Source organism: Capra hircus, chromosome 13 (genome assembly GCF_001704415.2).
Source record: "Capra hircus breed San Clemente chromosome 13, ASM170441v1, whole genome shotgun sequence".
Classification (NCBI taxonomy): domain Eukaryota; kingdom Metazoa; phylum Chordata; class Mammalia; order Artiodactyla; family Bovidae; genus Capra; species Capra hircus.
Genome location: NC_030820.1, coordinates 28,586,830 through 28,612,794, shown reverse-complemented (window position 1 = coordinate 28,612,794; position 25,965 = coordinate 28,586,830). Strand labels below are relative to the sequence as shown.

General features: G+C 46.5%; 1 protein-coding gene across 2 annotated transcripts in view; it reads left to right on the top strand.

Moving 5' to 3' along the window:
• Positions 1-25,965, top strand: part of FAM107B (family with sequence similarity 107 member B) — a 212,375-nt gene that overhangs the window by 138,544 nt on the left and 47,866 nt on the right. The window contains exon 1 of one of the 2 annotated variants that reach the window (XM_018057130.1): positions 1,079-1,229. The exons of the other annotated variant lie outside the window; for it this stretch is intronic. The gene's annotated coding sequence lies outside the window, so the exon portion shown is untranslated. Of the gene's footprint in view, positions 1-1,078; positions 1,230-25,965 lie in introns of those variants that run through there. 2 annotated transcript variants of the gene reach the window in all.

The following is a 25,965-nucleotide window of genomic DNA, read 5'->3' as shown; positions in this document are numbered from 1 at the left end:
TACAAGACTCTTTGCAACCCCATGGACTGTAGCCTGCCAGGCTCCTCTGTCCACGGGATTATCCTGATGAAGAATACTGGAGGGGGTTGCCATTTCCTTCTCCAGGGGATCTTCCCAACCCAGGGATGGAAGCGGAGTCTCCTGCACTGGCGGGTAAATTCTTTACCCCTGAGCCACCGGGGAAGTCCCAACTGGTTTACTAAAACCCATAATTGATATGGCTTTTTTGTGTGATCATGACCCAAGCTGTTTTGGTCAGAAAGGTTTGCTCATAAATAAGTGCTTATTCATCTGCGGCCAAGAAAATTAAAATCTTTTGATCTAAAAGCCATTACCTGTTGTCTTTATTGTTTGTTACCCTGAAACAGATACCTCCCCCAACTTTCTATTTTTTTTAACCTGCTGTGATTCAGGTAGATTGTAATCTAAGAGTCTTAGGGTTGGTCAGAAAAGCAATTTGCTCTAAGAGAGCTGAGAAAAATGAAAACCTGAGAGGAAAAAAGAAAAGAGGCAAAACAAACCTTTTTCTCCTTTCCTATAAATTTAAATACCCTTTCATGAATGAGGAGGAGGAGTCTGAACAAATTACCCGGTCTCTGGGTTTCAGGCCCTGGTTGGCCAGTAAATTTGTACAGTTACAAAACAAATCTGATTCCCTGACCCTTTGAGTCTTCTCTGGAGACGTGTTGGCAGGACTTTAACGGGGAAGCTTGAAGCCAGACAGCAGCAGCCAAACACTCCACAGTGCTTGTGCTTGCGGGGGTGGTGGTAGTGGTGGCGGGCTGTGTGTGTGTAATTTAATTTCCCATTTCCCTCATCTGGTGATACTCAGTTTTTTGTTCCAATACAGTATTCTCTCTCCTTCGAGAATTCCCAAAGCGAACCAAACTAAAACCACAGAAGGAAAACCTCCGGAACCAAACCCGCTGACTTTTTCCCGGTATAGCCCTAGTGGGCCCCGGTCCGGACAGCGGAGCTTCAGCCAGCGCGGCGGGGCGTGTCCGAGGGCGTGGCCTCGGCAACCTCGCCCCGCCCCCGCCCCGCCCCGCCACTTAATTCGGACGCTCCGGGCCGCGGGGTGTGAAAGAGCCGCCCAACGCCGGACGGGTAGCAGCCGCCGTCAGAACCGCCGCCCGGGCCGCTCTCAGCTGTTGGGCCGCTGGGTGCCGCCGCGGCCGCCCGGAGCGAGCGCCGGGGAGGGAGCCGCGCGCCTTTGTGCGCGCGCCGAGGTGGGTTCGCCTCCAGCACTTACTTTGCACACAAAGACTGGGAGCTGAGGGGAGGCGGGGTGCCTGCCAGGGCTACGGCGCGGCCGCCCACCTTGCTCTGACCCCCGGCGCGAGGCTTTCCCGGTGGGAAGGGCCGCCAGGCTTCCCCTCCCGGCGGCTGGCGCTGGGGCGGGGGTCCTGGCGTGCGGGGGTTGGGGGGTTACGGTGCGCAGGGCGGTGGGCTTGCGGGGAGCCCCGGCCACCCCGCGCGGTGCAGGGGACAAGTCCGGGGTGCGGGGTCGGGGCGTGGCAGGGCCCGCGTGCGAGGAGTCCCCAGTACCCGGGGGTGCAGGGGATACGGGGGGCGTCGCAAGGGAGGCGAGCCTGGGCGGCCGCTCCGCTCGGCTTATTGTTGCTTCCTCGGCCCTGAAAATGGAGAGACCCTGCTTGGAGGGATGCGCTGCCCACCGGCTGCGCCGCGCGCGGCCAGATGCCGAGCCCGGGGCGCCCGGCTCGCCCCTCGCAGCCCTGGCCGCCGCGGAGCCTCTGCCTGGACAAACAAAGGAGGGGCCGCGGGGGGTGAGGGGGGGGGGTTGCGCCGCTGGTTGAAAGGTGATCGGGGCACTGTTTCCCAAACAGCCTGCAAGTAACTTTTCCATTTCTGCCTCCTCTCCGCTCCGCTCCTACTGCTCCAGTGAACCCAGTATGTTGGGTGGCGTCTGTACCCAAGGAGTCCTAAAATTTTGATTCTCATAACTCCTCCCCCGAGCATCTTCGGGTCCTCTCTGGGATAGCGTGGATGCCTCTGGCCAAGTTTTGACGAGCTTTATAGGGGATGGTAACAGTCAGTCCTTCTGAAATATGAAGAGGAATCCCATAGAGGATAAATGGCAGATCTTCTCTGTAGTAAGATACCATAGCCTGCCTTTCGCGGGAAGACTTGAGTCAGTGACAGTAGAGCAAAGTTCTTTGATGAGAATGAGTGTGATATTCAAGACGAATATAGAAAATTGGAATAAGGCCTGTTAGGCTTTATATTTTTAACTTGCCAACAGGTACTTAGTTTCTGTTCGGACCGTGTCCCCTTTTCATCACGTTGGAGATTTCAGCTGTACAAATTGCTTTAAGTTGAGATAGTATCTGAGGTGCATGTCTAGAGATTTCTTAATACTAGTAGTTTCCAGTTCAAAGCTTTTAGGTGTAAAATTATATATGTTTATTAACAAATTGAAAAGAAGCATAGGGAAAAAAGAGTCACTGATGTACCCAACCACCCAGACATACCCTAGAATAAAGGCTTGTTTGCTTCATTTATGGCTTGGCAGCCCTGGTGTGAAGTGTGTGTGTGTGTGTGTGTGTGTAGATGAATGTGAATGAATGAAGGAGTTACTGATTATTAATCTTGACCACTGCCATCGGTCTAAAATATGATCTCTAATAACCTTAGTCTACAATAGTGTTTTGCCAACAAATTGTTTGAAATATATTTCCTTATAGCCTTGCAAATAACCACCTGTGCAGAAGGGGGAGGGAAGAAGTAGGAAAAAACAATGCAAGTTCCACTTAAATAGGAAAGAATGGACTGATGAAAGTGTTTAATGTACTCTGTTCCTTGGATTTCAGGAGTAGCTTTGGGTTGACTTTTTTAAAAAATAAAAGCAACCTTTCATTTTTAAAAATGTTAAAAAAATAAAATTGTGTTCTAAGATCCATGAAAAATTGTAGCAGAAAAGAACTCGTTGTAGAATCAGGAATAGCTATGGTTTTGTAGCTGGTGACATGCTTGCTTCTAAAAGACCTTACATTGGGAAAGTAAAACAAGAAGGATTTTCCTGTGAGTGTAGAGAGTAGTTTTTAAGTGCCTGTGTTCTGGGAAAAAACAAACAAAAAACGCGTTCAACCACACATTTGGCCGCTGAATGTTTTTGTCATTATATACTTTTATTTTCCACTTGTAAAATTTTCCCACATTTAATTTCTCCAGTATGAAAATTTAAAAAGAGGTCTTGGAATTGACTGTTCAGAAGTGCTTGATTGATGATTAGGATGATGCAATGTTTTTTGAAGCTAGAAAAATTTACGAGAAGGAAGTGGTTACGTGCTGTCAGGTGCAGTCTGTGTTCCTGTTTCTAACATGGGGCTCGTTACTCTGCATATGTGTTTGGGGGGTTTACAATGCAGTACAGTTGACTCTCCAAACCCCTGAGTTTCACATCCCCATGGTCAACCAATCAAGTATTGAATCTGCAGGTGCCAAACCCCAAGATGCAGAGGGCCAACTGTATTCATCATACTGCACTGTTTTATATAGGGACACGAGCATCTGTGGATTTTCGTGTCCTCAGGGGTCCTACAACCAATACCCATAGACACAAGGTCAACAACAGTGACCTGTGAGTGTCAAGTTTGTGACGTGTTGTGATAACGGTACCTTTCTCCATCCAGAAGTCAAAAGAAACTAAAATAGGGACTATCAGAATCTCTCAGTCTTATTTTTCAACCCTCCTGTGACCTGGAACAGTCCGAGCAGCACAGCCAAGCTGGACGTGAGGTCAGAGTTGAGTCGTTTTGCTCTGAAAAGTTCTTTTGCCTCACAGGGAGGAGAGAAAAGTTTGGAAGTGGTCCAGGGTTACAGACTTGTATGGCTGTTTGTGATGGTCTGTCGCTGTGGCCTGGAGATTCCATTCCTGACATGTTTAAAAGTAGGCTTGGTTTGGATTTGAGAGAAGTGCTCTGAGAAGTCTGGTTCCTGAGCTGTATGTGGTAGGATGCATGTGGTCATTTGTTCATTCATTCCTTTGATTTCTTCATTGTTTAAAATGTCACAGAGATGGAAAAGAGTTTTTACTGATTTAGAGGGGAGTAGTTAAGGTGTGGAAGACTTCTTTAAAAAGAGGGAACATAGTAAGTTAATAATAAGGCTTCATATTTTTTTTAAGTTTTTTTTTTAATGTGGACCATTTTTAAAGTCTTTGTTGAATTTGTTACAGTATTGCTTCTGTTTATGTTTTGGTTTTTTGGCCATGAGGCATGTTGGATCTTAGTTCTCCGGCCAGGGACCCAGTCTGTACCCCTTGCATTGGAAGGCAAAGTCTTAACCACTGGACTGCCAGGGAAGTCTCATAGGGCTTCATCTTCTTAATGTCCTGTCTGCCCTTTCCTTCCAGAATTCTCTGTGAAAATGTTTGGAGAAAAGGGGCCAGGAGGTTTGGTTGGGTGAAGTCTAGATTTGAGGCATTTTTGAAGTCCCCGAATATCTTGAGAGATAGGGACTTGTCAGCCTTTTTTAAGTCTGGAGAAAGTAGCTGTGAGCACTGACCCGTTTTTGCATCTCACTTTGGGCTCCCGTTGTGCAGGGAGAGAACTGTGCAACAGAGGAGTCTGTGTGCACAGCCCGGGGCCACTTAGTGCTGGAATGGCCTGAGGAGACTTCATTGCATTTCCTCACACAATTTCCTTGTCCAAGCTTGGCCTAGTTTTGCTCTTCGTTTGCAAAGCAAACCGCTTTCTCCCTTTCTCCTTCTCGTGCAAGAAGTGCTGGGCCCCATCCATCTGAACTGTAAACCTTTCCTTATGCAATGTACCCAGGGAACTCCGCTGAAAAGGATTCACGCTTTTATCGCATCTGATGCTGCTGATTCCAGGACCCTGTCAGCAAAAGAGAGAAAATCATTGGTCCGCTGCCACTTTGTCCTAGTGAATGGACGAGAGGCTATTTCTAAGGCTGATTTGGGGATGCTTTGTTTTCTATTCATTCCTTCATTGAACAAACATTTTCTTAGCTCTTTCCATGTGCTGGCACTGCCCTTGCATTGGGCATACTGCAGTTGACAAGTCCCATTGCGCCCCTGTCCACCTGGCAGGGTAGGAGAGGGAAATGTTTAAAGAATTGTGTAAAATCACGCAAACATTGAGTTTAATGACCATGATGTTAAGAGAAGGGAAGGGAAGCTTTCTGAATTAAGGTGTCTCAGAAAGAATGGTGTAAATCTCAGCTCAGGCTGTGGGATTGAGTTTCTGAACTGTGGGTGAAGTGTTTGGGGTGAGAGGCCTGGTGGGAACTGAGTGTGATTTACCCCAGGCTGAGAGCTTGGTGATAGGAGCTTGGTGGAATAGATTTGGAAGACTGTTCAATTGTGTCTAGAATTTGGCTGAGGGTTTCAGACACTTTTCTGGTATAAAATTGAGGAGGGACTGGGAAACCAAGGTCTTGTTCTTAATGTTCTCGCTGAAGGTGAACCTGCAGGCCAGTTGGGGACAAGGTGTCCCAGCAGGTCCGAGGGATTCCCAGGACCTGAGGGCTAGTGTTACGTGGTGGGGGGAGGCAGGACCAACTACATCTGTGCCCACCCCAGGTTCTGTTACTATTGAAAACATAAGAGAGGGGTTTGTGCGGAAATTGGGGGAAGACTTATTTAAGAAGACCTTTCAGACTCGGGTGAACTGTAGGAAGGAAAACGGGGAGCGATGCAGAAAAAGAAGGACTGTTGCTTTGACATGAGTGAACTCTTCTGTGAACTCTGCCGTTCTACCAAGGGTTGCGTTTAAGGTCCAGCAGCTGATCAGAGCAACTGTAAAGCAGTAGCCGTAGTCTGTGCCTCGCATGCTTGGGGAGATGGGAAGGAGGCATAGTTTGGTGGCAGTGATGTTTCTTATAGACAGCACAATCTTGGAGTTCTTCAGTGTGAAAAAAAAGCTCCCTCAACCCTCAGAGCTGTGAACACAGCGTGACCTGTGTGTGGGCTGTCTGCAGTTCTGTTCCTGGATATGCTACTGAATTATAGACCCTAGGAATAGTTTCATGAAAAAGTCTTAAATGGAGGATTGTAGAGCCTCGGCAAGACATAGGGAAAAAAAGTGCAGGTAGACCAGCTGTCCAAATCCTGGTGGGTTGTAGGTATGCATTGTCTGGAGGATTTTCGCACCTTGTTCTCTGTTCTCTTTTCTGTTGTCAATGCCAAGGGTATTATAGTGAAGCATCTATGGGGTACAGCCCTGCTTGGTACCAGTCCTGGGCAAGAGGAGTGAAATTGGGGAACGGGGCCTGTTAATGAATGTGCTGTAGGGGAATGGTTTGGAGCTTTGAAGTCAGACCCATCTGAGTTAGAACCAGCTGCTAAAGAATTCACCTGCAATGCAGGAGACCCCGGTTCAATTCCTGGGTCAGGAAGAAAAGCGGGGGAAGGGATAGGCTACCCACTCCAGAATTCTGGGCTTCCCTGATGGTTCAGATGGTAAAGAATCTGCCCGCAATGTGGGAGACCCTGAGTTAGGAAGATCCCCTGGAGGAGGGCATGGCAACCCACTCCAGTATTCTTGCCTGGACAGTCCATAGGGTTGCAAAGAGTCCGACATGACTGAGCAACTAAATACACACACACACACACACACACACACACACACACACACAGTCCATAGGGTTGCAAAGAGTCCGACATGACTGAGCAACTAAATACACACACACACACACACACACACACACAGTCCATAGGGTTGCAAAGAGTCCAACATGACTGAGCAACTAAACACACACACACACACACACACACACAGCTTCACACACACACACACACACACACACACACACACACACACACACACACAGCTTCATGAGCTCCACAAGTCACGGAGCCCCTGGAAGCTCTAGTGCTCTTGTCTGTGAGATGCACTTGGTAAGATCTACCTCAAGGGCCAGAAGCCTTAAAACACAGTCCGTGAGACGTGGCTGGCCATGGGTGTTTAGGCTCTTGTGTCATCGCGCACAGATATTTGGTGACAGCAGTGGCGCCAAGATGCTGATGAGGGACACCAGTGAGAGGAGGCGATGCGTGAAAGACTTTATCACTTTTCATCTGACCTTTCGGGATGCCTTCACATGCCTTCAGGAGTGTTTTAAAGATAACCTGGCTTTGCTATTAGAAACGGTGTGTTTTATTCTATTCTTGGACACAGATTCTGGCACCCTTTGTAAAGTGTCATATTCGCATGTCTAGGAGAGAGGCTGTGATCCCATGCTGTCAGCTTTTCTGTGTCATTGTTAGTATATGTAACACAGAGTGCACTCGGTGAACATTCAAGTTAAACTCACATTTCATCCTGGTTTTTCAGGCATCTGGGCGTGATCCATGCTCATCAGTTTACAAAACCATGCAGTCATGTTATGAACTCCTGCAGTATAAATCATCAGTTGTTTTGGGGTGTCTCATAGGGAGGTATGAACATGTCCTTGTGCTGAAGGAAGTTAATGCCATTGTGGATATGTATAGAAGGAGGCTTTCTAGGTGTCTCAGTGGTAAAGAATCTGCCTGTCAATGCAGGAGATCCAGGAGACGCGAGTTGGATCCTTGAGTCAGCAAGATCCCCTGGAGAAGGAAATGGCAACCCACTCGAGTGTTCTTGCCTCCAGAACCCCATAGACAGAAGAGCCTGGTGGGCTACAGTCCATGGGGTCACAAAGAGTCAGACACACACACACACACACACACACACACACACACACACACACACAGAAGCACTTTCTTTTGAATGTTCTGTTCCCATACATTGTCATGTCATTTAAAATAGGTAAAGCTGTGGTCAAGGTTCTTTGTCTTCCTTTCATTTTTTCCCAGATGCCCAGAGTAGTGCAGTGTGTTGGAAAGAGAGAGGCCTAGGGTCTTAAAATGTTTGGAATCCTGGGCCCACGTTCACCATTAATGGTTTCCTAGCAGGTTATTTATTTGTCTTTTTTCTGCTTCCTTATCTATATGAAGATAATCAGCCTTACCTACTACTTAGAGTGGTCTTGAGGGAGAGGTGGAAGCCTGTCTTCAGTTTCCCTACGGGCACACGCAGGATGATCAGTCATCATTCCTGGGGCTGCTCTGGGGTTCAGTATCATGCTGGCCACCCCCTAGGATCAGGTGACTCTTTGAAGGTGAGGGAGGCCAGGGCACAGAAGGGAGAGCAGGACTGGCCGCATCACCCTTTGTTTTCCTGCTGTGGGGTGGGAGTGAGGGAGCATCAGTTACTCTGTGCTTGTGGTGGGAGTCACCATGGGCGTGTACTACCCTGTCAGACTTAGCATCCGACTGGCTGAGACAGTTAACCTAGGAGGGCTTCCATATTCTCATCTGTGAAATGTAATTATAATAAATATTTTCATTATTACCAACTAACAGTTCTTGAGCACTTCCTTCCTGGCAGGTGTTGTGCTAAGTGCTTTATGAGAGCTCTTTATTCCTTCAGCAAATGCTTAGTGAATGCCAGACCCCATGCCAGACTCTGGAGAGTGTGGATGGGAGGGGCAAAATTCTGCCTGCATGGGGCTTCTCTTCTAGCGGGAAGACAGAGTGTAAGGCAGACACAGAAATGATGTCCTTCAGAGCCCTGTTGGTGCTGTAAAGAAATCAGGTCAAGGGGTAGGAGCAGAGGTAGGCCTGCATCTGTCTGTGCAAAAGCAAGTACAGATAACAACCCAGGGGCCAGAGGCAGTCATCATGTGGGCCTGCAGGCCATTGGGGACCAGGGGAGGGTCCTGAGCAGGAAGTGGTGGAGATCAGCCTTGTGGTTTGTAAATATACCCCTGTAGCCATGATTGCAAAGGCCAGAGTGGAGGCAGGAGGACCCATGGGAGGTTTCTGTGAGTCCTGGGGACTGGGATAGAGCTGGTGAAAAGTGGTTGGATGGATCCTGAAATATTTTGAAGATGGAGCCATCAGGACTTAATCATGGTTTGGAGCTGATAACAGGACAGGAGAGAAGTCATGAGTGACATGTATGTATTTAGCCTCAGCCCCTGGGTGAAAGTTGACACTGTTTATTGATCTGGGAGACCTGGAAGAGGATTATCAATGCGCACAAACAGCCTCTGAAATGAATACCATTCTAGGCTTCCCATTTCACAGATGTGGAAACTGAGGGTTAGAGAAGTAACAAGTTGGCTGTAACAAGTTAGGATCCAGGTCTGGTCCTTGCCCCAGCCTTGTATTCTCAGCTGTTTTGCTGTGCTCAGCAAAGTATCTGAATTTACTATCAGAGTAGATTGGTGAGAAAGGAGCTGTGCAAACATTGAAAACGTGTCTCTCTCTTTTTTTTTCATTACAGCCTTACTGAGCTGTCACTGATATACCATTCAGTTCCCTCATGATAAGTGTACAGTTCCGTAATTTAGTAAGTTTGTACAGTTGAGCAGCTATCACTTCATCCAGTTTTTGACTTTGTAGTCACTTCCTGTTTCCATCCCTAGTTTCAGGCGACCATTGATCTTCTGTCTCTAACGTTATGCCTTTTCTAGAAATTCCTACACAGAGAATCATAATACAACGTGGCCTTTTGTGTCCAGTTTTGTTCATTTAGCCAAGAGTTTCTGAGGCTCATCCATCGTGGCACAACACATCTGGTCTTAAGGAACATTCTTTGCCTTGGTTAGAAAGAGGTGCTCAGTGCCGATGAGAATGATTTCCGTGGAGATGGGCCTTCAGATGATAAACATAATGATGGCACGCCTTTCTGATTGTGCCAGGTGTGGTTTTGTTCATTATATTCTGTGGTCTTCCAAGAAATGCCACGAGGGAGGTACCATTAGTGTCGGTGTTTTAGAAAGGAGGAGAAGTAAGCCTAGAGAGATGAAAAAGCTCGCCCCAGGTTCTAAGAGCTGGGATCAGACTTCGGCCTTGCCTCCTGTTGGCCACGACTCCACAGTCACTTAGCTGTGTTGATGAAACTTCTGACTTCTCAGCCTTAGGAAGGGCTTGGAATCCCAGGGGGAATAATGCACTTGCCAGGACAATCTAAAACTGTAGTTTTAAGGAGGACATTTATTCTGCATTTTAATTTGGGCATCCTTGCATGGAAATGATGATGTCTTAAATTGATCCATTTTTGAAGGAACTTTCTTAGGTATGATGTGAGGATGGCACCAAATTAAAAACACATAATCATGTCATTAGGCAGAGTTTGTATGTTTGAGTTGTGTCTTCAATATTATGTTTACCAGAAGGGCAATTTTTTGGGTATGAAGTTTCCCAAGGCTGTTACCTTCGTATTAATGAGTGTAATTTAATTAGGCATCATGCATTTTTCAAAATGTTTATATCATTATATGTTTATATTGATGTATTTTCCCCTCGGGGTAACAATTCTGTATTTAAACAGTATTTTCTCCAATTCACATATAGTTCATACTGGAGGATTTTGTCTTCCCCATTGCAGAGGAGTTCTTTGTACATCACAGATGGCTGAAAGTTTTGAGAAGAGTTTTAAACACTTCATATCTTTTTGTCTGTACTTATTTTTTAAAAGGTTATCAAGTTGCTTGTTAAGAGCTAGTTATATAATTTAGCCATGATAAGTGATAACCTCATTGGACTAAGGACTAACTTTGCATGAGATTCTGCCCTTGGTTTCTGGTAAGGCACTTTTTACTGGTGTCACAGCTTCCTAACTTTTTAAAATGGAATTATAGCATCTTTAAACTAACTGTAAGTGTAGTATAGCTTGCATTCTTAGGGATTTTAAGTTATAGTTCCAGTTTACTAGCTCAAAATAGCAAACAAAGGTGACTTTTTATTTCAGAAAACCTGATCTTAATAGTAAAAATTCAACAGGATTAAATTTTGATCTAAAAAGATTGTCTTTGAATCTGTGTTACTCTGATCTCTTCCTGCCATTGAAACCAGAGGGACTGTATTCTTTTTGAAAACGATTAACCAGTGAAATGCCAGATCTTGAAAACTTAGCAGATGGGGACAAGCATTGTTGCAGACTCATTGGGCCATTCCAAGGAGTGGCAGGTTAAAAAAAACTCACGACTTCAGCTAGAAGAGGGTGTTAAGATTCGGGAGCAGAGGGAGAGACTTTAAAAAATGCAGTGAAGAAGCCTGGTCTTTAGTTGCCATCACACTGTTTAACTTCACTCTGCCCTGGCTAGACAGCTTGCTTCAGCTGTGCAGGCTACCAGCACACAGAGCTCAGAAGCTGGAAACAGGCTCCCACTTGTTTGTGTTTGCATTCCAGGCTGCTTCCGACTGGCAGTATCCTTGAGAGGGGATGTGGTACTGGGCAGCCAAGCCAAATAAAATTTAGATTGCAGGAGGTATAAATGGTTGGAGCAGTTTATGTACGTTCCACCTCAATAATAATAATAAAATAATTATTATTTGGCCACACAGTGTGGCTTGCAGAATCTTAGTGTGCTGACCCGGGATTGAACTTGTGCCCCCTGCAGTGGAAACACAGAGCCCTAACCACTGGACCGCTAGGGAAGTCCCATGTATCTCAATTATTTGGAAAAAAAAAAAAAGACCTGCAAACTACACAAAACCAAAACTCTCCAGGGACTAACTGCTAGGGTGGAGTCTTGTTCAAGAATGCAAAATCTGCATTACCACTTGGCTGTTCATCTTGTTTCCTTCTCTCTCATTTCATAGGTACCCTGCTTGCTTCAAATGCTGACCTCTCTGCTCAGAGCATTGATTTTACCCTTTTCACATGAATGGGTTTCGAATGAAGCTCACAACTGCTAGAATCCTGTCAGCAGAAATGGTGCTCAGGAACCTGTAAATTTCTCTCTACATTACTATACCTACTGCCTCTTGTTCTACCAACCAAGATCTTCTGAGCCTTCTTACCAAAAGTTTCCCTTCCTGTGCAGAGTGGGGTATGGCCCCGCCATCTGTGGCTCAGTTTCTGCCCATGGGCCCTGCCCTTTCAGTTGGGGAGTGGCTGAATTGCAGTTTCAGAGAATTAGAAGGCAAGGGGTGGGGCAGCCCAGGAATTTGTAGGACCCTCCATCTTCCCCACATTGATTTCACCCCTCTGGCTTAAGAATGCCTTTTAGTAGTTGATTTCTTCACACCAGGGTCTGAACAAAGCCCGCACATTGCATTTGATATGCCTCGTGTAGTTTCAACTCTAGAACAGCTCTTCTTTCCCCCATCCTGTTCTCCCTAAGTTATTGCTTTGTTGAAGAAGCAAGTCAGTTGTCTTATAGAATGTCGCACATTCTGGATTTGACTGAGACTTTTCTCTTTAAACATTTTCCACTAGTCTCTGTATTTCTGTAACCTGGAAATTAGCACTAAAGCTTGAGTTAGTTTGTTGATATAAAACAATAAAACAACCACTTAATTTTACAGCAGATGGGTTTATTTGGGAACAGTAAAGAATTGCTGTTTGGGACGTGCAACCTACGGTGAACCATAGGTAAGTCCAGAGAACAAAGGAGAGAAACATTCTTTTGTAGATGAGAAGTAAGAGTTGGGGTGGGGGAGCATTATAAACAAAGAGTCCATTGGCAGAAACTGGGAGTTCAAAGTGTTGTGGCTTTTCATTGGCTGACATGTGACAGTCTCTCATTGGCTGCGCTGTTACTGGGCGAAGAGAAATCCTTCCTTCCTCCGGCTGGGTGATAAAGTAATAACCTTCTTTCTGTTGGAGATACAAAAGTATCTCTTTTCCTTTTGGGTCTGCAGTTGACCTAGAGTGATGAGGCCTGAGAACTTCCCCTTCTGGCCTCCAGATACCATTTTAAATGAGGTTTCGTTTTATTAATTTTCATAGACTCATGTTCAGCTTTGGGGGGGGAGGGCAAAATTAGTTTGTTGACGGTGTTGTACACTTTATGTCCCATAATCTCAGGACAATGTCTGGTTTTCTCCCTTGTAGTGATGCTGAGGTTAATCATTGGGTTCATGTAGTGGCAGCTTGATCCTTTCATTGTAAATTTTCTCATCAGTCTTTCTCCAAAGGTCTGTTAGCATCCACTGGGAACTGTTGCCTGAATTGATTATTTCATGAGAGGTTGCTATTCTTTTTGTCTTAATGAACATATCAGTGAGTGTGAGATGAAACTTAAACTAGCCAGGGTGTCCACTTGAGGATGGCTAGATAATCAGTAGAGAAGCAGTGATTGGCTTGGCTTTATCCAAGCATAGCAAATACTTCCAGACATTAGAGGTAATTGCCATTTGCACAGTCTTTTATGAATGTTACTGTGAAAGTGAAAAAGTGAAAGTGAAAGTCACTCAGTGGTGTCCAACTCTGTGACCCCGTGGACTATACAGTCAGTGGAATTCTCCAGGCCAGAATACTGGAGTGTGTAGCCGTTCCCTTCTCCAGAGGATCTTCCCAACCCAGGGATTGAACCCAGGTCTCCCACATTGCAGGTGGATTCTTTACCAGCTGAGCCACCAGGGAAGCCCAAGAATACTGTAGTGGGTAGCCTATGCCTTCTCCAGTGGGTCTTCCCAACCCAGGAATCGAACTGGGGTCTCCTGCATTGCAGGCAGATTCTTTACCAGTTGAGCTACCAAGGAAGCCCATGTTACTGTGCCAGGTTGATTTTATTGTAACTCTTGTTTAGCAGCAACATAAGAAATTTTGTCTGTATTTGCTAACTTGGGTGCTTGACCATCACCTAAAAATTAAGAGATTATGACATGGGTTTATAAATTAGAATTCCACATGATGGTGTAGACCATGCTAGGTTAACTTCTTCAATAATCATCTAAAATTTCCTGACACATAAGGACATTTATGCCTCATCTTTCCTTATAAGAGGTGTAAGCCGTTGATGAGTTTAAAAATACAGGAGGCAAATGACAAGTCTGAAATAGTTGAGTTTCTGTTCTGCCTAGATGGAAGAAAAATGGACCTCTGCTGGCAACTTTCGACTTCATTGTTAAGATCGGAAAGGATGGATTATTGCAACGTGTGTAGCAGGAAGTAATTGGGAGTTCCTTTTAAAGGAGGGTGGTTATAGCAAATGAATTTAATATACGTGTGCTCCGTCACTGCCAGGGGCCACTGGAACAACAACAGTATGATCTGGGGACATACCCAACATTTGAAGACCCCTGGGATGGAAATATATTGTTTCCTCCTGCCCTAGGCAGGCTCGCCTTTTGCCAGCATGTAAGTAAGTAAGTGTGTTAGTCAGTTGTGTCTGACTCTTTGCAACCCCGTGGACTGTAGCCTGTAAAACTTCTTTGTCCATGGCATTCTCCAGGCAAGCATATTGAAGTGGGTTGCCACTTCCTTTTCCAGGGGATCTTCCCAACCCAGGGATCAAACCTAGGTCTCCTGCATTGCAGACAAATTCCTTACCCTATGAGCCATATGGTAAAGCCATAGTTCTTCGAAACTATAGCATGAAAAAGATATTCATAAAGCAGGTTCTAGGATCCCCACAGGCACAGTCTCAAGATTAGGAGCTGTGCCTGTGACCTGACACTTGGTATTAAATAAATTGTAGCTGTGATCAGTATATCATAAAGGTGTGACAATTAGAAACCTAAAAGAATTTGAAATTAGAAACTACCCTGCGTTGTCACAAAGGATTTGAGCTTGAGGAAGCCTTAGAGATCAAGAGATCATCTCTTTTAGACTCATTTTCTTTGGTGTATAAACCAACACTCAGATGTGTTAACTACCTTACCTGAGACCACATAGCTCATTAGTGGTTGACTTGGAACTGGAACTCACCCCACACTAACAGTCACTAACATGTGGGTGTTTCTTACGCACGTGATAAATGCTCTCTGTGTGTCGTTTATGGGATCCTCATCCCAGGATGGAGGACTTTAATTGACTGTATTTTATTGCAGAGGACACTGAGGCCTAGAGACCATCAGTAATTTATCCAAGATCACACAGAACTCAGATAGAGTTGGCCCTCTGTATCTGCAGGTTCTGTGTCTGTGGATTCAACCAATTTTTGATAAATTCCAGAAGGTTCCAAAATGCTTGAATTTGTGGCATTCTGATAATTATTTGCAAAACATCTATATTGTGTGTACAACTATTTACATGGTATTTGCAGTGTACTAAGTATTATAAGTAATCCGGAGATGATTTTACAGTGTATAGGAGGATGGATGCTCTTAGGTTATATGCAAATATTTCATCTAAGGATCTTGCACATCTTGGTATCAAATAAATCGTAGCTGTGACCAGTATATCATAACGGTGTGACAACTGGAAACCTAGAATAATTTGAAATTAGAAACTACCCCGCATTGTCACAAAGGGTTTGAGCTTGAGGAAGCCTTAGAGATCAAGAGATCATCTTGTCTAGACTTTGGTGTCTGTTGTAGTCCTAGAACCCTTCTGTGCTGATACTGGGGGATGACTGTATATTTATTAGAGAAAAGGTATGTTTATTCACCCTCTGGTTCTGCCTTTTACTATAGCCCTTTCTTCTTTTCTTTCTTCCTTTCCCCTCCCCCTTATCACTATAATTATTTTAACTTTATTATTCCATATTAAAGGAATTATTCCTGACAGCCCATAAACATTGCCTTTCCATCCATGGCTTTCCATTTACTCTCAAGATTTATATTAAACCCTAATGTGTAAACTCTAATGTGTAAATGTGGTCAATGGAAAACAATAAGTAACTTGACTACTCAGCATTTAAAAGAGTCTGGGAAGGTGAAAAAGTTCCTTTGGGCATTTTTAAAAGCAAACAAACCAACCACCTAAGCTTTAAGTTTTAGAAAACCTCACCAAGGCATTTCCTTGCAGCAGGCCTGGAAAGCAGAAGCTCCGTCCTTGAAAGCCTCCTCATCTCTTGCTTCTCCCCCTCCTCTTCCTCCTCTCTCTCCCCTTCCTCATCCCGTCACATTCCAGGCCGTCCTGTGGCAGAGACTTCATCAGGAGCAGGTCTGCTTTTGGGAGCAAGGGTGTGTAGGATGGTGGAGAGGGAGCAGTGGAGGGGAGACGTTGCTTCTGGAAACGGGAGAGGGTGCTGGTGTTGAGTGCGAGCTTCTCCTTTCTGAAGCCTGCAAGACTCACCGTGTTTCTGTTCGTGTTGCCCTTGCAGAGCCTGGTGTGGGTGCTGCAGGTGTGTTGTTTTGACGAGATGGTCTGTGTCGTCCTCAGTATATAAGGGCGGAGGGAAGTGTGGAGACCCTGGTAACGTCCAGGGAAATCTCCACTTGGGAATGTTTTGCATCCTGGTCCATGGTGACTTGAAACAGTTTGTGATAGAACAAACACCCAGTTGGCTTTGCAGCTATCTGTGTAGGTGCCCAGAGTAGAATTTTTTTTCTAAATTGCAGTTCTTCGTGAGCTTCCTGTGTCAGACATAGAGCTGAATCTGCAATGATGGGCTCGGCCAACACCGGTTTTTATACCCCCCTCCATTTGTGCTCGAAACAAAGCCGCCTGCACATACAGCCTGGGAGATGCTGAAGCATGGGCTTCTCGGTGGACTGGGGCGCAGCGCTGACTCATTCCAAATGCTGCCTTTTTATAGCCTCTTCACAGTAATTGTAAGACGTTAGATGTTCTCTCTACCACCGCCATGTAGATTAATATGACTTTTTAATTGGAGATAAGTTACGTTTTATTCACAGATGACTCATTTCATAGCTCTCTTTAAACACACATCCCGCCGTTTCTCTCAAGTGTGTCACTCTCTGTTCTCTGTAAGCCTTAGGCTCTGAAGGGGGCCGAGGCCTTCCAGAATGTGGAGTTCTGTATGGAAAACTGGTGCTCAGAGAAGCTAGGACCCCAGCATCTTACAAGTCTCCTTAATGCAGACCTAGGACCAGACCTCTCTTCCCTTGACTGCTAATCCAACACAGCTTCCTTTGCTCTGACATCCTTGCCTACCCCCATCAGCCCCATGGACTGGCACTTGCCACCACAAAAGAGCACAAGCAAAAACAAAAGAGAAAACATCCTAGTTTCTGGCATCCTAGGATGTTACCCATGATTTTATTGCAGAAAAAGAGTAATGTGTGTTGTGTGTGCGCTGAGTCTTCATTGCTTTGCCCAGGCTTTTCTCTGGTTGTGGCAAGTGGGAGCTACTCTTCATTGTGGTGCCTGGGCTTTCTCATTGCAGTGGTTTCTCTTGTTGTGGGCCATGGACTCTAGGTGTGTGGGCTTCGGTAGTTGTGGTTCTCGGGCTCTAGAGCACCGGCTTAGTAGCTGTGGTACACAGGCTTAGTTGCCCTGCATGTGGGGTCTTCCAGGACCAGGGATCAAACCCGTGTCCCCTGCACTGGCAGAACGTTTTAAAGAAAAACCTCACATGGTTCTGTCATCCTAGTCTTTCTTTCTTTTCTTTTCTTTTTTTTGATGCATATGTTCTTATTCATTCTAATGTGAAGTCTTTAAAATGTTCAACATTAAAAAGTAGTTACTTATACCATAAGCAGAAACCGCGGTGTTTATTTAAATACCTGAGAACTGTCTTTGCTAATGTTGTCTGGTGTCCACATTTCGACTTCTAGGGCTAAGCTACTTCCTATGGGTTGAATAAACATATGATGTCTTTCAATGTAAATAAATGAGACTATGTAAGAGTAAATATATGAGTTCTTTCCATGATTTTGGAAGAGTGCTTCTCACATCACCATTCCCTGCAAGTCTTTTTTTTCAAGGGTTGGTTGTCATCAATTGGTTCTAACATTGGCATTTGAGAAAGAGATGAACCTTCTGTCAGACAGACCTTGGGAGGTAAGTTCTTTTCTCTTTGTGAGCCCTGTGTCTTCGATTCTACAAGGTGAGTCTTAGGCAGGTATTACAGGTAAAGCGCCTGGCATGGTGCCTGCAGGTAGGTGCTAACCAATGTCAGCGTCCTCCCTGTGTCTGCTCCCCTTACGCTGAGGTCGGGATGTGACGTCACACCTGGTTATTTTCACCCACCTGATGGAACAAAACAGTTTAGTTCCATTAGGACCCAGTTCGAGTTTGCCGCAGGTTCAGAGTGCCTGCGTCAGCCCTACCACTCTCATGGACCTTCTGCACCTGAAGTGCTGTGCTGGTTGTATAAGCAGAGGTAGCTGGAAAGATGGGTTTGGAAGCCGAGGATGAAGGGCCAGAGAGACCCACTGGGCTCAAGGGTGTGGATGTGGCTGTGAGCCAGCTCGGGTGTGGTAACAAACACCACAGACCAGGCAGCTTAACAGCAGACATGTATTTCTCACAGTTCTGGAGGCTGGAAGTCCAGGATCAAGTTGCTGGCAGATTTGATGTCTCATTGAGGGCCCTTTTCCTAGTTTGCAGATGGCTGTCTTGCTGTATCCCCACATGGCGAACAGAGATCCCCTTTGTGTCTTTTCTTGTAAGGGCACTAATCTCATTTGTGAGGGCTCCACCCTCATGGTCTCATCACCTCCAAAGGCCCTGTCTCCAAATGCCATCATTTTGGGAGTTAAGGTTTCAGCAGTGATTCTTGGGGAGATGCAGACATTCAGCCTGTGTGAGCTGAGGTTTAGGACCTGTAGGCAAGCATCTTAGAAACAAAGATGAGTTCTGTAGAGAAGGAAGGTTTTCAGTGGTTCAGGATGGAAGTGAAGTAGGGGGGATATGATGAGAGTGAGAGTGAAGCTCTGGGTCAGGAATCTGAGCCAGCCAGCAGAGGAGAGAATCGGGTCAGTAGGTCACCCATAGCTGGAGAATCCCAGGGACGGGGGAGCCTGGTGGGCTGCCGTCTATGGGGCCACACAGAGTTGGACATGACTGAAGTGACTTAGCAGCAGCAGTAGCAGCAGCAGCCAGGGGACCAAGGATGCCGGATAAAGGTTCTCACTCTGTTTCTTTGTTGGTTTGTGGGCTCCTGTAAGCACAGGAACTGATTGCTGAATGAGGGGAGCCTTACAAGTAAAGAGGGACCCAGGGTCAGCAGTGAGTGGCAAGAGAGCAGCCCATCTGGGACCTCCTAGGTTGTCTGCAGGCAGCTTGATCCACGTCATCTTTGCGCAGTGTAACTTAAGTAGAGCCTTCATCCACGCTCAAAGTGACCTGGTCTGGTTGATAGATCATGTCATCATTCTTTGTATATTTCCTCAGTTGCAGGTAAGTGTTTGCTGTGTGCATAAAAAAAAATCCCCATCAAAATTTTGTCTGACATGAGGTTCCTCTGTAAGCCTGAGGTTTATTACCTGCCTCATTGAGGGAGCTTGGCTGCTATCTCTTTGCTCCTTGTTTGAACTCTGAAGAATGTTCTGTGTTAGCATTATGTTCTGTTTTTCAGCATTCTTTTCTCTTGGTTTTCCTTCTGTTTGGGCAGCAATCCACTAATGCTGTAAACTGTCACTCGGTTGCACCAGCAGCATATCTAATTGCACCTCTTCACCTGGAGCTCCTTGGGAGACCCTGCTCTCTCCCTGGGGCTTCCTGGGTGCTGGCGCCCCACCCCCAGTAGCACCCTGGTGGCAGGGACTGGTGAAGAAAGGAGGAGGAGGGGAGGTGGAGGATGCTTTGTGTCCTTTTACTGGTCATCCTGATGAGAATGATTTTGGGAAGTCTTGTTTGAGGTCTGGCCATTGGGGTGTGGGGGAGGGCAGGTAGGTGGGGTGGGGAACAGAGCCCAGGGTGCCATCTGGGGCTGTTGATAACACGCCCTGCATGTTTCTTGTTCCCTTTGCCCTGGGTTCTCTGTGCTTCTGATAAGAGTGGTATTCCACAGAAGGAGAGGTGACAAGCTATTAATATCTGATAGGGTCTTGCATTGTTTGGGATGAATTGGGAGCAAGGCTCAGAGGGCTTGTGTGCCCCCCCCCCGCCCCCACCCCCTTCCCTGGGCTGAGAGAGCAGACCCCAACTGCATCTCACCCCTGCGGGAGAGACTTCTGCATCTTTGGGTTTCTCTGTGGTCACTTGATCGTAGACTGCGTTTTTTCATCTCTGATTGGAAACTCCAGGGCAGGACCTTGTCATCCTAATCTCATCTTACTCAGGGTCAGGGCTTCTTCCTAAGTAACCACTGCTGCTCTGGGTTGGGCTCAGATGCTGAATTCAGACCCTGAGTGTGGCTGGGCCAGCTTCATAACCTTCATAAGACACGGGAGGAAGGCTGGGCCTCTGCTTTCAGACTTTGTTTCAGACTCAGTGTGGGTGAGCATCGGAGATGTGCAGGAGGAGCCTGGAGTTTCTTTGAAAAGCAATGTTTACTTGGTCCCACATTGCCTGAGCTTGAAACCTCTCTGCAAAGGACTTGCCCTGAAACACACACAGACAAACACATGCACATACACAACAGCAACAACAGCAGCAACAGAACAGGTCCTTTAAGGGGAAAGTGTTGTCCCCTACTGTAGTTTGTATCCCCAGGCCCTGGAACCTGAGAAGAATCAGCCTTGTGATACGCTGCAGAGGGTCCCACTGCAGTGTGGAAATACCCTTCCAGTGAGTGGAAGGGTCTTGTGTGCCTGTGTGTTTTCCTTTCCTCGGCTTCTGTTGGTTAATTACTTCCTGTACGAACTTCTCCCCATCCTTCCCACAGCTGATGTTGGCGAGTAAATGTGCTGGTTGGTTGGGTGGGGCCTTGTCTTCTTCCTGCATCTCCACCCACCCTATCTTTACAAGTTGGGTGGGGTGCCGTGTCAGGCCACGAATTCTGTGACCCCTTTTTAAAAAAATAAACAGAGAGCTGTGCTGCCGGCTTGTGATCGCCCCTAGATGAAAGATTATTAAAATGGAAAAGGGCCGTGGGCCGGTGGGTGGTTGCTTGCCCAGGAAGGTGAGCTTGCTTCCTGTTGTCTGAGCTCTCTGGTGCATTCCATGGTTCTGCATTTCATGTCACTTGTGGTTAATAAATAGCAGGTCCTTTCTATATAGTCTGTTTGGTTCTGGGTTACATACATTTCTCCAAAGAGTCCTAACTCTGGATCTTAAATAAGACCTAGATCGTCTTATTAGTTAAGTGGAAAAGGACGTGTCCTCGTCTCTCTGCCTGGATGACTGCCGTCTAATGTATATTTTTCTCTGTCCGGTTTCTTTAAATAGAGAAGTCGTGTGAGTTCGGAGGCTTTCAATCACGCTGCTTGGTTCCACCTTCTGGGCCTGCAGTTTATTATTTAATAGCTTTATCAGTAAAATGAGGATAATAATAGTACACACTTCATGGAGTTTTATAAGAATACAGCGAGTACACTTGCAGAGTGCCTGCATATAATACAGTCAGCATTCAGTTCAGTGTTAAAAAGTGTGGGCATTGATAATAATATAAACCTGAGTACTCTGGTGCTGTTTTTGGAACTGTTATCCATCTCCTAGAGGTATGATCACCATCTTTCCTCTGATCATGAGCAGAGGGAGTTGTGTGAGAACTGTGCATGCATTTCTGGGGTTGATAAAGAAGAATATTTAAAATCGGGAGTGGCTTAGAAAACCAGAATCTTTTGGGTTACAGGATGTTGAAAATAGGTTCTTTGGTTGGAGATGGGTTTATTTTAATGTGTCTGGAGTTTTATCTGCTGTCACCAAGACTACAACAGCAGAATGCCTGAACTGAAGCTGTCAGCCCTGGAAAGCATCCTGCACAATCCTGATCAGTCAGCCTCAACTCCCCACAGCCTGTCTCCTTACCTGGGCTTTGATTTAAAGACTCCTGCGGTGGGACTTCCCTGGTGGTCCAGTGGCTAAGTCTGTGTGCTCCCAATGCAGGGGGCCTGAGTTCAGTCCCTGGTCAGGGAACTAGATCCAGCAACTAAAGACGCCGCATGCCACAACGAAGACACGCACAGCCAAAATAAATAAAACAGGAGACAAACAAAAGTCCCACGGCTGTGGGCCCCTGTGGATGAAGCCCAAGTTAGACGTCCTCTGGGACCTCTTAATGACTTTATCAGGCTGGGGGCAGGGGGAGGCGGCTTTTAGCATCTTCCAGGACAGTTGAGTCCCACCGTGTTCAGGGATGTGGAACTCTGAGACCTGCATCAGCCGCTCCTACAAGTGAGAGAGTCGACCAGAAGCTGGCCTCGCCTTGCCACCTCCCTGACCTAGTTTCAGCCACTTTCCTCTTCTGTGGGCTCCAGCCACACTGGCTTCTTTTCTGTTTTTCCTACACAAGCCAAGCTCACGCTTGCCCAGGGCTTGACGGGCTCTCCAGGGCTGCCGTCTGGAAAGCTCATCCCAGGTCCTGAGCCTCTCCATCACCCTTTCCAGAGCCAGCCCCTGACCTGCAGCCTCTTACCTGCCCACTTGCCCTCCTTCCCAGGCACATTGCAGACACCTTGTCTGGTCACTGGTTTCTTGCTCGTCTTCTTCCTGCCCTCGCCCCACCACTGGATCAGAAAGTCCATGAAACCAGGTTTTCCAGCACAGAGACACTGCTTTGTTCTCACATGCGGGCCTTTGCTGGGCTGCCAGGTGTCCTTCTGGTAGGGGAGATGGCTTCTCCTACTTGCAGAGCAGCAGGGGATAAGAGGGCGCTAGGTAGTAATTACCAAGGATAACCGAATGGTCTGTCTGCTCCGTAAGCTGCAGAGAGAAATGTTTGGGAAACGTGTTCTGCAGAATACATGATTTGAGCTTCCATCTTGGCATGTAAAGAAGGCTGAGCACCAAAGAACTGATGTGTTCAAACTGTGGTGCTGGAGGAGACCCCTGAGAGTCCCTTGGACAGCAAGATCAAACCAGTCAGTCTTATGGGAAGTCAACTCTGAATACTCATTGGAAGGACTGATGCTAAAGCTGAAGCTCCAGTATTTTGGTCATCTGATGAGAACAACTGACTCATTAGGAAAGTCCCTGATGCTGGGAAAGATTGAGGGAAGAAGGAGAACAGGGCGTCAGAGGTTGAGATGGCTGGATGGCATCACTGAAGCAATGGACATGAACTTGGGCAAACTTTGGGAGATGGTGAGGGACAGGGAAGCCTGGTGTGCTGCGGTCCATGGAGTCGCAAAGAATCGGACATGACTGGGCGACTGAAGAACAACTTGGCATGAAGTCGGGATCTTGGGAGGCCAAACAGGAGGCTCAGGTTAGTGTTTCCTTCTAGTGAATTAACATGAATGAAAGGCCAGTGACTTCAAGGCCAGGCCTAATCCTATGCCCTTGGCCTTTAACTGTTTTCTGACACTGTGTACCTGGAGCTCAGTCCCAGGAGACTACCCCCTCCCGTCTTCATAGGCCCATCTCGAATTATTGGTCCCCAGGTGACCCACTCCTGTTTCTTACTGTGATAAAATATACATATGAAATTTACCATTTTAACCATTTTTGAGTGTATAACTAGTTCAGTGGCCTTCAGCACATTCACATTGTTGTACAAGCATCACTGTCATCCATCTCCAGAACTGTCTTCATCTTCCCCAAATGGAAACCCTGTCCTCATTAAACACTAACTCCCTGTTCCCCCTCCACCTGCCTTGGTACCCGCCCTCTCTTTTCTGTCCTCATGAAAATGATGACTCTAGGTATTTCGTATACTGCGTGGGATCACACAGTATTCGTCATCTTGTGGCTTGTTTTTACTTCACTTAACATTTTCAAGGTTCATCCATGTTGTAGCATGAGTCAGAATTTCATTCCTTTTTAAAGCTAAATAGTATTCCATTGTATGTATCCGCTATATTTTGTCAATACATCTGTCTGTTGACGGATCTGTCTTTTATACTGTGGGTTATAGTCAGCATTTTAAAACATATAGTAGGAAACGTTTGCCTGTATTAAGGATCAGTACTGTTTTGTGAAATGTGTGTGTGATGTGTGTGTGTGTATGTGTGTGTGTTGTACTAAACCATACTTATTTTTGTATGGACATTGTAGTGCAGAACCCTTCGGCATCTCCCAGGTCTGTGGCACTCATCACGTAGAGAACTCTGCAGTGCTTCCTGTGTTTTGGGAGGGATGGGCTAGGAAAGTAGGAGCTTGAAGAGCAGGCTAATGCTGCCTCCTTGTTTGTTTTAAGCATCACGTGTCCAGAGTGATATACATAGAAGGAATTCAGGTGGGCCCAGTGGGAGTCAGACAGCATTGTTTGTAAATAGTTTTCAGGGTTTTCCCTGGAACTTGTCTCTCCTGTCTCTCTGGGGTCCTTTCCTGCTATAGGGCGCGGAATGAGATGGGGCTGCGTGCCCGGGAGAGTCTTCAGCTCCTGGGGGACGGGCTTGGTGTAGCAGTTGACGTGGACCGTGGATCAGAGCTGAGGTCAGCTCATGGGATGTTATGTCTTGATCATGCCTTTGCGGTTGTTGTGTTACACTCTTTGTCTTGATCTGGACTTGGTATTTCCTACTAATTTATTATCGGTAATCTAGCCCTAGAAGGAAACTTCCTTGGTTTTAGAGGGACAGACTCTTCAGCCCAGAGGTCACTCAGGTATTTGTATGAAATGCGGACTAGTGCTCAAGACCCTCCTCCCCTGATGCTTTTTTCCCCTACTGTATTAAATGCTTCCCTCCAAAATAGAAACATCCCAGCATATTTCAGGAGTGGACTGTAATGTCATGAATTAAGATCATTAAAAGTATACGTTTGCATTATCTCAAAGCCTGGATGCTACGGAGATTGTGGGGGTTACAGAGAATGTTAGAATTCCACCTCCTTTAGTTGGGGTGTTGTTGTTTAGTCACTAAGTTGTGTCTGACTCTCTGCGACCTCCGGGACTGTAGCCCGCCAGCCTCCTCTCCCTGTGGGATTTCCCAGGCGAGGCAAGAATACTGGATTGGGTTGCCATTTCCTTCTCCAGGGGATCTTCCCAACCCAAGGGTCAAACAGGAGTCTCCTGCATTGGTAGGTGGATTCTTCACCACTGAGCCACCAGGGAATCCCTCTCTAGTTGGGAAGGGGATTATAAGTAGTTGGAAAGGTCAATCAAGGGTGATCAAGGTGTGTGAATGTCAGGCTGGGGATGGTGCACATGCAGACCTGGGGAGATCATAGTGCATTTGCGGGTGTGTGTGTGTGTGTGTGTGTGATCCCGGTGCATTTGCGGGTGTATGTGTATGTGATCCCGGTGCATTTGTGGGTGTGTGTGTGTGATCCCCGTGCGTTTGCGGGTGTATGTGTGTGTGTGATCCCAGTGCATTTGCAGGGTGTGTGTGAGATCCCAGTGCATTTGTGGGGTGTGTGTGTGAGTGTGTGAGATCCCAGTGCATTTGTGGGTGTGTGTGTGTGATCCCAGTGCATTTGCGGGGAGTGTGTGTGTGTGTGTGAGAGATCCCCGTGCATTTGTATGTGTGTGTGTGTGTGTGTGTGTGATCCCAGTGCATTTGCGGGGTGTGTGTGTGTGAGATCCCTGTGCATTTGCAGGGGTATGTGTGTGTGTGATCCTGGTGCATTTGCAGGTGTGTGTGTGTGAGTGTGTGAGATCCCAGTGCATTTGTGGGTGTGTGTGTGTGATCCCAGTGCATTTGCGGGGAGTGTGTGTGTGTGTGTGTGTGAGATCCCCGTGCATTTGTGTGTGTGTGTGTGTGTGTGTGTGTGTGTGTGAGATCCCAGTGCATTTGCGGGGAGTGTGTGTGATCCCCGTGCATTTGCGGGGAGTGTGTGTGTGAGTGTGTGAGATCCCCGTGCATTTGTGGTGTGTGTGTGTGTTTATACCACTTATTGAGGGAGCTGATTCTTAGGGGGAAATGTTTGCTTTCATCGATAGGTTTCAATTCGCCTGTATAGAGGGTATTTACTTGTAAGCTCTGTGCATGTTTTTCTGCATATGTGCTGCTGGAGACAGTGTGTTCCATCTGGAAGGTCGGTAACCGGTACCAGGGTCCAGCGTGGGATGGTTTGTTTTTCATTGTTTGCTCTCGTTTCTATGCCAGATGAAGTCATGCAGTTGCACACAGAGATGGGTATGCAAACTTTCCTGCTTTTTGAAGTTGCTGCAGTGACTCCCTTTGAACTTTAGTTCTTATTTTTAAAATTTCCAGCAAGAGAGCTCCTTGGTGGGGGAGAGGTGGTGGTGGTAGTAAATTCTTGTTCTGGGTGCCTTGCTTTTATCGCTAGAAAAAAAGCATTACTGATGGGAGGCGCATTCCTACTGTGGTCTCTTCATCTGTTGCCTTGAACGAGGAGCCTGAATGATTCTGAAGAGATT